This window comes from Phyllostomus discolor, chromosome 8 (assembly GCF_004126475.2).
Source record: "Phyllostomus discolor isolate MPI-MPIP mPhyDis1 chromosome 8, mPhyDis1.pri.v3, whole genome shotgun sequence".
NCBI classification, from domain to species: domain Eukaryota; kingdom Metazoa; phylum Chordata; class Mammalia; order Chiroptera; family Phyllostomidae; genus Phyllostomus; species Phyllostomus discolor.
In genome coordinates this window covers 6,474,947-6,487,783 of record NC_040910.2, presented here as the reverse complement: position 1 = coordinate 6,487,783, position 12,837 = coordinate 6,474,947, and positions in this window count along the sequence as shown.

Genomic DNA, 12,837 nt, shown 5'->3' with positions numbered 1-12,837 from the left:
GACTGGCAGACTTTCACTCTGTTGTTCTGTTCCTCACCGTCTACACCAGGCTGCAGCTGAGGAAGGGGTGCCGGCCCATGGGGCAGCAGAAAGTAATGCGGTCTGGCTGGGCACTGGGGGGCAGGGTAGGGGGTGGAATGTGAAGACTGTTTTTGACTTTACATCTGTTTCTTATATGCTAGCAGGGAAATGGGAGACTGGAAAGTCAAATCCAGAGGTAAATATTTAAAATATGAATAGGCTATTAGCATATGCTCTAGGAGTAGAATTCAAAACCTACACCTAGTGGCAGGTATTTTTCTCTTTATTGGGAAACTTGAGAAACTGTTTTTCACCAGTTTTTTTTTGGGGGGGGGGACTATGAAATAATGATTTCCAGTATACTGGTTTTTATTTCTCTGTGTTTCTTGAATACACAAAAGTCCGTGTCTTGAAAAAGCACTCAATAATTACTATAACGAGGACAATGCAGTTCCTTTTGCTTTGATCATTGCAAGAATGAAACAATACTACCTCAATTATCTTTTAACCACTAGAAGTATCTGATATAAGTAAGTGTATCTTTAATATAAAACATATGAGTGTTTTCTCTGCAAAATGCCAGTACATACATATAATGTGACACCGGAGGTGGCATGGCAATTAAGGGTATAATTGCTGTAATTACTGATGGAATTACTCATACTCCTCTATGCTACTTTTTCTAATTATCTTGGTTTAATGAAAGTGTGTGTTCTTGCATTGAACAGGAGGTGGCCACATTTGGCTGCCTGCCTGGGATGATGCACAGGGCCTGTCCCTCGAATGAGCAGAGAGCAGAGAGGTCACTGCTTGTCTGCAGGAAGAAGGGGTTTCTGGGGCTCCACAGGCCATCCCAATGCATGTCATGAACGTCCTGCAAAAGCTCACAGTTGGGTTTCATTGGAGGAAATATAACAGTAGGGGGAACATTATCCTAGAAGGAGCCCAATAGCTTTACAATCTTCAGACTTTAATGAGAATGACTTGTAAAAATAGTACCAAGGTTTCATACTGTTTGTCCATTCTTATTCTAGCCTCCAACTCAAAAAATGGATTCAAACGGTTCCATTGTTCTGGTGCCGTTACCTTCTTTATCAGAAGGATGAGGTCTGAAAGATTGGTACTTTAAACATGCTGAAAACTGCAAGACTTGAAAGAAGCCTACCATCTGTCTTTTTACTTCATGTACTTTAAATGCATGAACATTTAATTGATGGGCCATGCTGCCTGTTTATGCACTTATCAGCCACCCAAATGGAGGTTAAATAGAAATCCTTGAGTACAGACTTTCCAGTCACGCAAAACACATCTAATATATTCCGTTTTTCTAGGAGTAAAAAGTACTTTGTAAATTCAAATGATTATTGGTATCACAACTACTCAGTTTCACCAATGAGAAGAGCTATAGTATTTGTTCTATTAAGTCTATGAAAACCTCATGGAAGGAAAACTCAACTAAAATGGGGGAAATTATCTTGATTTAATCAATCAGCAACTCTAAAGTTCTACTTTCAGAATCTGTATGAGTTTCCTTTTGTTGCTGTTGACAAATTATCATGATATCAGCAGCTTAAAACAATTGAAACTCCTGCCTATGTTCTCTGCTAGGACTTTTATCACATTGTGACTTATATTTAAGTCTTTTATCCATCTTGAGTTTATTTTTGTGTATGGTGTAAGTTTGTGGTTTTTTCATTTTTTTTTTTTTGCATGTAGCTGTCCAGATCTCCCAACACTACTTGTTGAAGAGTCTATTTTTATTCCATTTTATATGCTTTGCCCACTGTGTGGAATATTAATTGGCCATAGAGACTTGGTTTTATTTCTGGGCTCTCTATTCTGTTCCATTGGTCTATGTGTCTGTTCTTACCAGTATCAGTTTGTTTTGATTACTGTAGCCTTGTAATATAGGAAAATCTCAGATATCCATGTAGCAATATTTTCACTGATATGTCTCCTAGAGCAAGGGACATAAAGCAAAGAATAAATAGGACTTCAACAAAATAAACAAATGAGACTTCATCAAAATAAAAAGCTTCTGCACAGCTAAAGAAAACATGAGTAAAATGAAAAGGGAACCAATGGTATGGAAAAATATATTTGTCAATGATACCTCGAACATGGGCTTGATCTCCAAAATACATAAAGAACTCAAATGACTCCACTCCAGGAAGGCAAACAACCCAATTTAAAAAATGGGCAAAGGACCTGAACAGACACTTCTCTAAGGAGGACATACAGAGGGCTGAGAGAGATATGGAAGGATGCTCAGCATCACTAACCATCAGAGAGATGCAAATTAAAACCACAATGAGATACCACTTCACACCGGTCAGAATGGCCATCATAAACAATCAACAAACAACAAGTGCTAGCATAGTTGTGCAGAAAAGGGAACCCCAGTGCACTGTTGGCGGGATTGCAGACTGGTGCAGCCACTGTGGAAAACTGTATGGAATCTTCTAAAAAAACTAAAAATGGAACCACCTTTTGACCCAGAAATTCCATTGCTGGAACTGTACCTTAAGAATCCTGAAATAGCAACTCAGAAGAACCTATGCACCCCAGTGTTCATAGCAGCACAATTTACAATAGCCAAGTGCTGGAAACAACCTAAGTGCCCGTCGGTAAATGAGTGGGTCAAAAAACTCTGGTACATTTACACAATGGGATACTAAGCAGCAGAAAGAAAGAAGGAGCTCCTACCATTTGCGACAGCATGGATGGACTTGGAGAACATTATGCTGAGTGAAATAAGCCAGGTGGTGAAAGACAAATACCATACAATCTCACCTATAAATAGAACCTAATCAACAAAATAAACAAGCAAGCAAAATATAACCGGAGATGTTGACATTAAGAACAAACTGACAGTAACCAGAGGGGAGGAAGAGGAGATAACAGGGGGCAAGGGGGTCATCAAGGAACATGTACAAAGGACACATGGACAAAACCAAAGGGGGTGGTAGGATCGAGGGTGGGAAGTAGGGATGAGTGTGGTGGGGGGAAGTGGTGGGGGGGAAATGGAGACAACTGAACTTGAACAACAATAAAGGAAAGAAAAAAAAACAATTCAAATGCATTACCTTACGGTCACAGTGTTCAGAAATCTCAAGTGGGTCAGAAGAGCTGCATTCCTTCTGCAGTTCCACGGGAGCGTTTGTTTCCTTGCCTTTCCCAGAGTCTAGAGGTGGCCCCATCCCTGCCACCTCTGCATCTCCTCCAACCACTGTGCTTCCTGCTTCAGGGACCCTGGTGAGCACAGTGGGCCCACCCAGAGAATCTTGGATAATCTCCCTCTCGATAGCATCTGCAAAGTCCTCTGTGCCGTATAAGGTAGGCCTTGGAAATGGACATTGTGAACGTTAAAATGGAGTCGGGGGGCTGGAGGCGAGAACTCACAGGCTGTTCGTCACTGAGTGCACACGACTGACCCCAGCAGGGAGAGACAACCTGCATCTCACAGAGGACGCGGTACTACTCTACCGCTCAGCAGCAGGAGGAAAAGACTCCTCCCTGCCCACGAATAGCTCAGCCAGTGGCTGACTGCCACAGCTCAGCCAATGGGAGGCTGCCAGAACTCAGCCAATGGGAGGCTGCCGGAACTCAGCCAATGGGAAGCTGCCAGAACTCAGCCAATGAAAAGCCGCTGTATTCTGAACTTTCAGTTTCTTCCAGTGGACCCTTCACAACAGCCCCTTGTGAGTTGATAAAAATAAGCCCTCTCCTTTGTTTCTCTGGACTCACAGGTGGTTCCCTAATAGATAACTTGTGAATTGCAGTTCTTTGTTGTTCCCAAATAAACCCATTTTTCTGGAGAAACAAATAGCTAGCTGTCTATTTGTTAAAGGTCAACATATTTGAAGGCCCATTATTCCACACGACCTCTTTTTTTAAAAAAATGTAAAATTTGGAGGCAAAGGGATCCTTTGCTTTCACTTCTTTTAACTTACATTTTTTTTAAAAAATCAACAGCTTCTGAAGGCAAGCCAATTACTATTTTTATTAACTCATTTTATAGAGCTAAAAATGTCAAAAATTACATGTTTAAGATTCTGTTGCAGAACTAGTTGTTACTCTTCAGTTTTCACATCTGCCTCGTTAATAGGCGGATGTTCCCATCATGAACACAACGCCAAGTAAATATGCACCCAGATAAGTGTTCCTAAATTAAATAAACTAAAATCCACGATTCAATTTAAATGACGACCTCCTACCGACCCCCATGCACTGGCATAGGCGTTAGGTCCTTTTTCCTGACCATCCAGAGTTTTCGACTCTTCTCCTCTCAGTCTTGTATCATTTTAAATCCCTTGCTCTTTCATTGTGAGGTCCTTTTCATTGTTTACAGATGCCCCTTCCAGGAGAGGTTTGAGCACATGGCAATGCCAAACCTTCCCTTTTCTCACTGAATGCAGAGTTGGTAATAAACTGAGCAAATTTAAGCCAGAAATCTAGGTTCCTTGGAGACAGCTACAGTTATTATCTTAGGTGTTTTTGTATCTCAGTGTAACTAACATAGAGTGAGTAATCAGTGGGGTCATCACCTAACCAGACATCAGTTCAGGTGGATATAGATAGACAGATAGATAGATAGATAGACAGATAGATGAGTACAGAGAGTATCCTGTGTGTCTTCTGACAAGTTCAAGTGACAAACCATCCCTGTCTTTACATCACCTATTTTAAATGCCATGGAAACTTAATTGGCAGGTTCTACTGCTAACCTATTAATTTATCAGTGCACTGGTAAAATTAGATAAGAATTTAACCAACACCGAGTTTAATCCAAACATGGTTGCAGTGAGTATGAATTTTGTGCATATCCCTAAGGTGCAAGTCATATCACATTTAGTTCTATAAATTCATGAATTCAGAAGGCATCTATCAAATACCTACTCTGTATCAGGGCTAGGTGTAAATCAGTGAATAAAAAAGACAACAATCCTTGCTCTGGCTGGTGTGGCTCAGTTGTTTGGAGCATTATCCAACAACTGAAAGGTTTCAGGTTCAATTCCCAGTCAGGGCACATATCTAGGTTGCAGTTTTGATCCCCAATTGGGATAGGTAGGACCCCCAGTCTATGTGTGCACGATTCCCAGTCCAGGTACATGTGGGAGGCAAGCGATCGATGCTTCCCTGTCACACTGATGCTTCTCTGTCACATGGTGTTTCTCTGCCCCCCTTCCTCTTTCCCTTCCTCTGTGTCTAAAAGCAATGAAAAAATGTCCTTGGGTGAGGATAGGAAGGAAGGAAGGAAGGAAGGAAGGAAGGAAGGAAGGAAGGAAGGAAAGAAGGAAGGAAGGAAAACAAACAAGATAATCCTTGCCCTCATGGAGGGCTAACATTCTGGAAGGGCCCAGTGGAAGAGATGCACAGACCAAGGTGTGACGGGAAGGGTGTGAAGCTTTCATGCCCTCCCCAGGTGCTCCATCTCCCCAAATTACCACATGTCCCCCATCCAGGAAGCTCTCAAACCCTGTCTTTGGGTTTTTATGCGGTCTCCATTACACAAGCCAGATTGATTGAGCCATTATCCAGTGGGGATTTTAACTCCATCTCCTGCCCCTCTTTCCGACCCTGGAGATGGGATATACGGCACTGAAAGCTCCACTCCCCTAACCCCTGATAAGTTCCCCAAGCCACCAACCTCCAAAAGTCACCTCCTTCACAGAACAAAGGGCCTTTATCTCTTTTATCATTTAGGAAACTCCAAGGGTTTTAGGAGCTCTGTGCCAGAAATGAGGACAAAGGCCAAGGACCAAGTATACATTACTATAAATCACACTATCACAAGGGGAAACGCAAGAATCCAGTTTTGGCCATGTTTAGCTTGAAATGCCTATTAGACAACCAATTAAGGATGCCCAGAAGCTTGGACATACTCAGCCGCAGGCTCCCATCTACACGGCTGGCAGGGAATCCAACCTCAGTCTTTATCAGGGTTATTTTCCTCTCCCTGGGATACTAGGATCAGCGGCTTACATTAAGCTGGAAGGAACTTGGGATTCAGTCTGCAGCAACTCCAAACGTTGTAGTTGCTTCTTTCCCTTCACGCCGCTGTCAAGAACTGGTGTTCCGGGCCTTAGGAAGGTCCCCCCATGGCCCACAGACTCGTCCGTGGAGAGACAAAACGGCCTTCAGCCCACAGCGCAAGTGTCTGGTCATTAAAGACACAGGCCCAGGCCACCATATTCAAATCCACTTCCTTTTCAATTTGAGCAAATTATGTAAGTCGTCTGCGTCTCTTGCCTGTAAAATTACTAGAACACACGCGTCCCAGAGTCTACCACAGCTGTGAGCTTGAAATTGGCTAATGATCATGAAGCGCCCTCCTGTCTGCAGCGGAGCGCCTGGCAATGGTGCAGCGAGCAGGAGCTGCCGTTCCCATTACCATTACTGTTGCAAAAATGCGCAGCAGCCCCGCCCATGATCTGGGGCACAAGTGGGGTCACAGACTGCCTGCCCTGCCCCATAGTCTCAGGGACCCCCAGCATTCCCCACCTCCACCACCCTTATACTTGGCCACTTTCCCCTCTCCACTATAAACTTTCCCTCTACCCGCCACCTTCTCTAAGAGTCAAAGGCGAAAATATCTCTAGCATGAGAGAAATTTAGGTCCTTCAAAAAAACCTTTCCTGAGCCTTCTTTTTCCATAGAGTAAGAATGGGGAAAGGAGATATTGATACTAGTTATTTTTTTAAAAATAACTCATCGCTTCTACTATGACTATGCACACTCCTAAAGATGGCTTTCGACTTACTGTTCTACATCCAGGTTTAGATGTCTATTCAAGTCTGGTGCTTTGCTTGATGGTATCACGATGAAGAAACATAAAGTTTGAAAATGCTCAGGGGGAAGGGGGATGCGTACAGACAGGCCCTCGCCCAGCAGCAGAAGGGAGCTCTGGGTTAAATGGCTGCGCAGAAACCCACCACACCCAAGTCTGAAGCCAAGCCCCCGTCCTTGCTTTTAGGGTCCATCTACCCCATCGCCAGTTGTCTCCCTTGGGTGCATAGAGAGAAATGGTTTATATTTAGCCCGTCAATTGTTTAATTATACATGAGTACTTCAGAACTTTCTATAGCATGTGACCACAGAACAATGCTTCTGCAATATTTCCTGTGAAAGGGCCAAGTTCTCATTGCTCCAAAACGTATTCTACTGACTAAACAATCTGGCCAAAAGAAAAACAACCATTTAATCAATTCGTCTGATTTATATAGTGTCTGAGAAAGCAAATGTCCTCCTATCGTGTTTTGAATTTTGTTAAGAAAAGTTTACTTTTTAAACCGTAACTAGCAATCTTTAGTCATCAAGGGTGTTCTTTTTCTCTCTCATCTTAAAAGTAAAATTTACTTCAAAAATCCCCTCCAAAGATAGCTACTCATTTCATCTGAAAAACATTGGATCTTTAAATTTAAAAATTCTTCATTGAGCTTACTCCAAAGCACAATTTCTTATAGGACTCAACCAACTTGTGAAATCTTTTGATCTTATATAAGCTTTCCACTGATTCCCGGCAACAGCATTTTGACAAACAAGTTTAGCATTGAAACCAGCAGTTGCAATTCAGTAGAAAGTTCTCTCTTTTTCATTTTGATAACATTTCTGCACAAATTCTGAGACTGTAGGGTCCCTGTTATCCTGGGTACAGTGCTCATTACTCATGTCTGCTTGGGCATTACTGGATGTATACTTTGGAATAAAGGGGGCTTTTACAATGTCTAATATGATGTCCTTTGCAATCTGTTATTAGCCTGTGCATTGGCTTGCCAGTTAATCATCCCATTATAGATTCTGAAAATCTGACAACCCTGAGGGATTGAAATGCAGTGTGCTACAAGATTAGAAATAGCTCCATGGAGATGAAGTAAGGATAACAAACGTTGTAGATTGGCCCATAAAATAAAAGCTTCAGAAAATGTTTGTTCTAGAGATCTCGATCGTTTTACCATAGAGGAAACAAAGGCGACCAACAAGCAGGCAGATGGGAGAGCCATGAACTTGACCACAGGGAAGGAATAACATAAAACCAGGAGGCTGTACAGGAGTTTTTGGAAGCTACCTAACATAATTGAAAATCAAATCAATAAAGCCATTACCTCTCTCTTTACCTGCCCTGTCATTTGAGAGCAGAAAAGGCCAGCACGTTCCGGCAGCCATCCCCGGAATGGCACGCCATTAATCTCGCCACTTGTTTATATGTGATGGGTGGTCGGCTCGCTTCTGTGTACTTTGCTGCCATCTCCAGGAACCTGTGATGAGAAGAACAGCCTGACCTGGGCAGCTGGTAGAGCCCTGGAAAATAGGCCTTCAGGTTTTCCAAAGTGAGTGTCTGCATGTGAAAGCATCTTTAGTAGAAAAACTTCTGGAAATTCAACATGTTTGCTGCTACCAGTGATTATTAGGTCACAAATACCACAGCTATTGGTTACTTATTTGGAAATAAAAGTCACACTTTAAAATGAGAGTTTCATTAGCAAAATGCCAAATTCAGAAGAAATCCCATTAAAGTAGCACGTCTAATTTTCACACAGTTAAAGATAATAGAAAAATAGTTTGTCATGAATACCCTTATTGAACAATCTAAAGAATTAATGGCAAATTGATCTGCCCTGAATATACTGAATTACTGTAAATTCAAATCCCTTTTTAGTGAACGAGTTCTTTAAGGGAGACAGCACACACTGACATTCCATTTGCTAGTGACCATAAACCAGGGTAATAAAAAGCTGAAGGCAGGAGTTCTTGTTTTCCCTAGAAAACACCCTAAATCAAGGGTCGGGCAGTTCTAAGTCTTTTCAATTTGCTAAACCTCTGCCTGTAGGGTGGTTACTACCAGGGCAGACCCCCTTGACTGCCATGTAAAGAAAAAGAGCACAATTCCCATGGCCCTCAGGGAAAGTTCAGGATGCTACTCAGCCCCACTCAGCAAGGGCCCTGAACTTCAGCGTCACCCATAACAAGGGGCGGACTATCTTCACAACGTCAGCGACCTGCACACTAGGGACTCACCTGATTATCTGGGGAAGAAAGAATGCCGCTCTGACCTTGATTATTTATGCTTAATCACAAAGGTGCAATATTACACATAATTGCACAACTCTTTAATCTAGAGATAGCATCTGATACATGAACAATGCCTATAAAAATTGAAGATAAAGGAATAAATATGTGACCAGACAGCTCACCTTTTAACAAAAGGCTATACACCAATCCTCAGACACTCTGGTAGAAGGTGTATTCTAAATGCCCAATGGAAAAGAATAGAACTTTTGCATATAGTCAAAGAATTCTTAACATATGAAGTATAGGTAGTCTATGATTAAGATTAGAAGTTATATCATCTTTTTACCCTGCTGAACTGCATGTAATGTCTTTTGTTTTAGATTTTATTTATTTATTTTTAGAGAGGGAAGGGAGGGAGAAAGAGAGAGAGAGAGAAACACCAATGTGCGGTTGCTGGGGGCCGTGGCCTGCAACCCAGGCATGTACCCTGACTGGGAATCGAACATGCGACACTTTGATTCACAGCCCAAGCTCAATCCACTGAAATACGCCAGCCAGGGCTTTGTAGTATCTTTTACACCTGGAGCAGTGTCTTGTTTATCTATAACCTTTATTCCTGCTGAGTAGTACGGCACCATAAGCAATCTTTAATTGTCTGTTGAACTGAACTGAACATAATAAATATATCACTAACGATGATTCACTGATGATGGTTTTAAAATCTTCTAAAATAACATTTTTTAATCCTTGGGATGAGTATCATCATTTTGAAACAAACTGCTGCAGCTCCGTTTGGAAAGACAGCTCACCGCAGACTTCTCCATGAAAAAGAAGCCACCGTCAATATGGAAATCAGCGCGAGGGTAGTCCAAGTAAATGTTAATAGTCTTTCAAATCCTTCAAAAACACATTGGAAAAATATCCAACAAATGACTCCGTTGACTTGAAAAGTTTAAAGAGTAAACCATCATAAGAAAAAAAATTAACAGAGAGAACAAGTCAGCCAACTGAAGACGCCTCTACTTCCTGTGACTCAGAAAATACGCCGGGTGGAACTCGGTGAGGGGTGCCATTCCGGCACAGACACTAGACAAAGGAACGCACAGATCGGAGGCGACCACTCCAGTAACAAGTGAATTAGAGAACACGCGGAAGGAAGACCAATTAGACTTTTCCAGAAGCCCAGACCTCTTTTGAAGAATAAAGGACTAGAGGCTCATACATTTGAAAACTGTCGAAGCTGGGTTAGCCATGAACATCAAAGTCCAATTTACTGTGGAAACACCGTGGTTAACATCACCCACACAGACAAGGAAAACAGGCACTTCTTAAGGTCCGTACTGCTTTTTCTGCCCATTGTCTTTAGACTGGACCACAGATGTGAATGTCAGTCCCCTTCACTGTACATTGGTCAAAAGTGTAACTGGACCCTCAGCTGTCATCTGCCCAAAGAACAGCTCTGCCCACAGCTCTGCCAACTGCACCGGCTTCCGGAAAGGGGCCCGTGTTGAAGGAACGAGGGAAGGGGCCAGTCCTTGTTCCAGTCTGAAGACTAGCACCCATCCCAAGAAGCACAGGGCACAAGAAGAGGTGGCGCCCCAGAATTCTAAAGTGCCATTTATTGTAGAAACAAAACTGGTGTCTTAAAGTTGATATTAGCCATGGGAAAAGCCAAACTTTTAGTCCATCAATTGCATGAGAGACCTGCTTACTAACACATGCCCACAGCTAAACTGTGAGAAGTGTGTCTACAAAATATGCATTGGCACACCCCAGGGTTGTATGGCCAGTGAACGCACATGACAATTTTCAGGATGTATTTCCACAACATACCAAAATTCCCCACACACCCTATAGCCTCCCCAAACACTAATGGTGCAAAAGTGATATTCAACCCAGAAAATAATTTTTCATTAAGTAAGCTTTTCTTCATGACTATTTTCCCTTCTGTATGCTGTAGTATCCATCTACATTTGTTCTTTGATCAATAATTTCATGAACTGTTTGGAAGATCAGATAAAACAATGTAAATATATATAAAGTGTTTATAAATGTAAGACCTGTACAAAGTTGTAATTTTTATGGAGTTGAAGGTGACTTCTCTTCAAATTTCTTGGACTCTCAAAATTATGTCACGAATATAATCAGGTGAAAAGTGTAAAATGGAGTAAAAGTATTGTTTCTGAAGATGGGCTGGTTGGAGCGTTGGGAGCCTCACACGAACCTCCTCTTTCCACTAGAGCAAACCTAAGGAACGCAGCCCAGGCGTCGGAAAGCTCAGCCTAGTGGACAGAGCAAGCGCTTTATCAGCTGGGGGCACCACGTGTTCATGGGCTCCCTGTGAGTCGGGGAAGGACTGGACTCTCGGAGGGAGCACCTTGGACAGGGTCTCCGGCCAGATCAGCGCAGAGGCTGACAGGTGAGAACCAACGCCTTCCGACCTGCTCTCTTCGAGGCCCCTCCGCCCCGAGCCACTACAGCGGGTGGCATCTTTTCTGCTAAGCAGCTTAGGGAGGATCAGCTTGAGTCTCGTAAGAGAAACTGGTACAGAGGCCGCAGAAAAATAGGCAGAAGGAAGCAGTCTCCACTGAATAATCTTCGATGATCTAAATATCCAATTTTTGAATATATTTTCTCTTTAAACTGTGCAGAAATCCATTTTCCAACTGTTTCTTTTGACTCATTTGAACCTCATTCATCTCTGATCACAAAATTTATATGGTAATCCCCCCTTATCTTTGAGGAATATATTCCAAGATCTCTAGTGCAGAGGAGGGGCAAAACTATATCATACTCATAGCAATTTTCCCCGATAATAACAAATTTAATGCACTTATCAATGTGTTTCTTAAAGAACTGACAAAATATTTTAAAATTCATATGGAAGAATCAATATGTGATTGTTGCCAAGAGATTGGGGAGAGGGATAGTGAAATTGTACCGATAATCAAATGAGTATAATATTGGCATAGAAATAGTCAAACAGATAAATGAGAATAGAAAAGCCAAAATTATCCAAGCACTATATATAATAACTTAAAATACAATTAAAAAGTACTATAATCTGTGGGGAAAGTAGATATTTATATAATTACATGTGCAAATGGAAGAAAAGAGAGGCAGACCTTCATTTCATATAAAATAAATTTCAAATAAGTTAATGTTTTAAACCATAAGAAATAAAAATATTTTTAAAATAGGAGGCTTCCTGTAAATCCTCAAAGTGGGAAAATTCTTAAGCAGTAAAGCAAACCAAGAAGCCATAAGGAAGATAACTAAATTGTTTTTAAAAAATAAAAAAAGTAAGACAAAAAGAATCCTTCTTGGCATAAAACACCATAAACAAAGTCAAGAAACAAGCTGTAGAAGCAAATACGATATGTACAAAACTCATGATAAAAAATAGCTATATTCCTAAAGTACGAAAATGCTTCTCCTGATTAATAGGCAAGACCACAAGTCCTGCCACAGAAAAGCAGGCAAAGGAAATACAAAGGCAATTTAAAGAAGAAGAAATGCAATTCACCAAGAGGGAAGTGCTCAACCTCAAAACAACAACAACAATGCAAAGTGAAATAACCAGATATCATTTCCACCCGTTCTTGTTGCAAGCGTTTAAGCCGGGCATTTCCAGTGCTAATGAGGCTGTGGAGCCTAGGCAATCTCGTACAGTTACGACGAGAATTTGAATTGCTTCTTTTTCGGAAGTATCTGGCAGTTTCCGTTAAAATGGTAAATGTGCATAACCTTTGACTCAGCACTTGTACTCCCAGAAATTCATCCTCCTGAAACAAAAATCTCCAG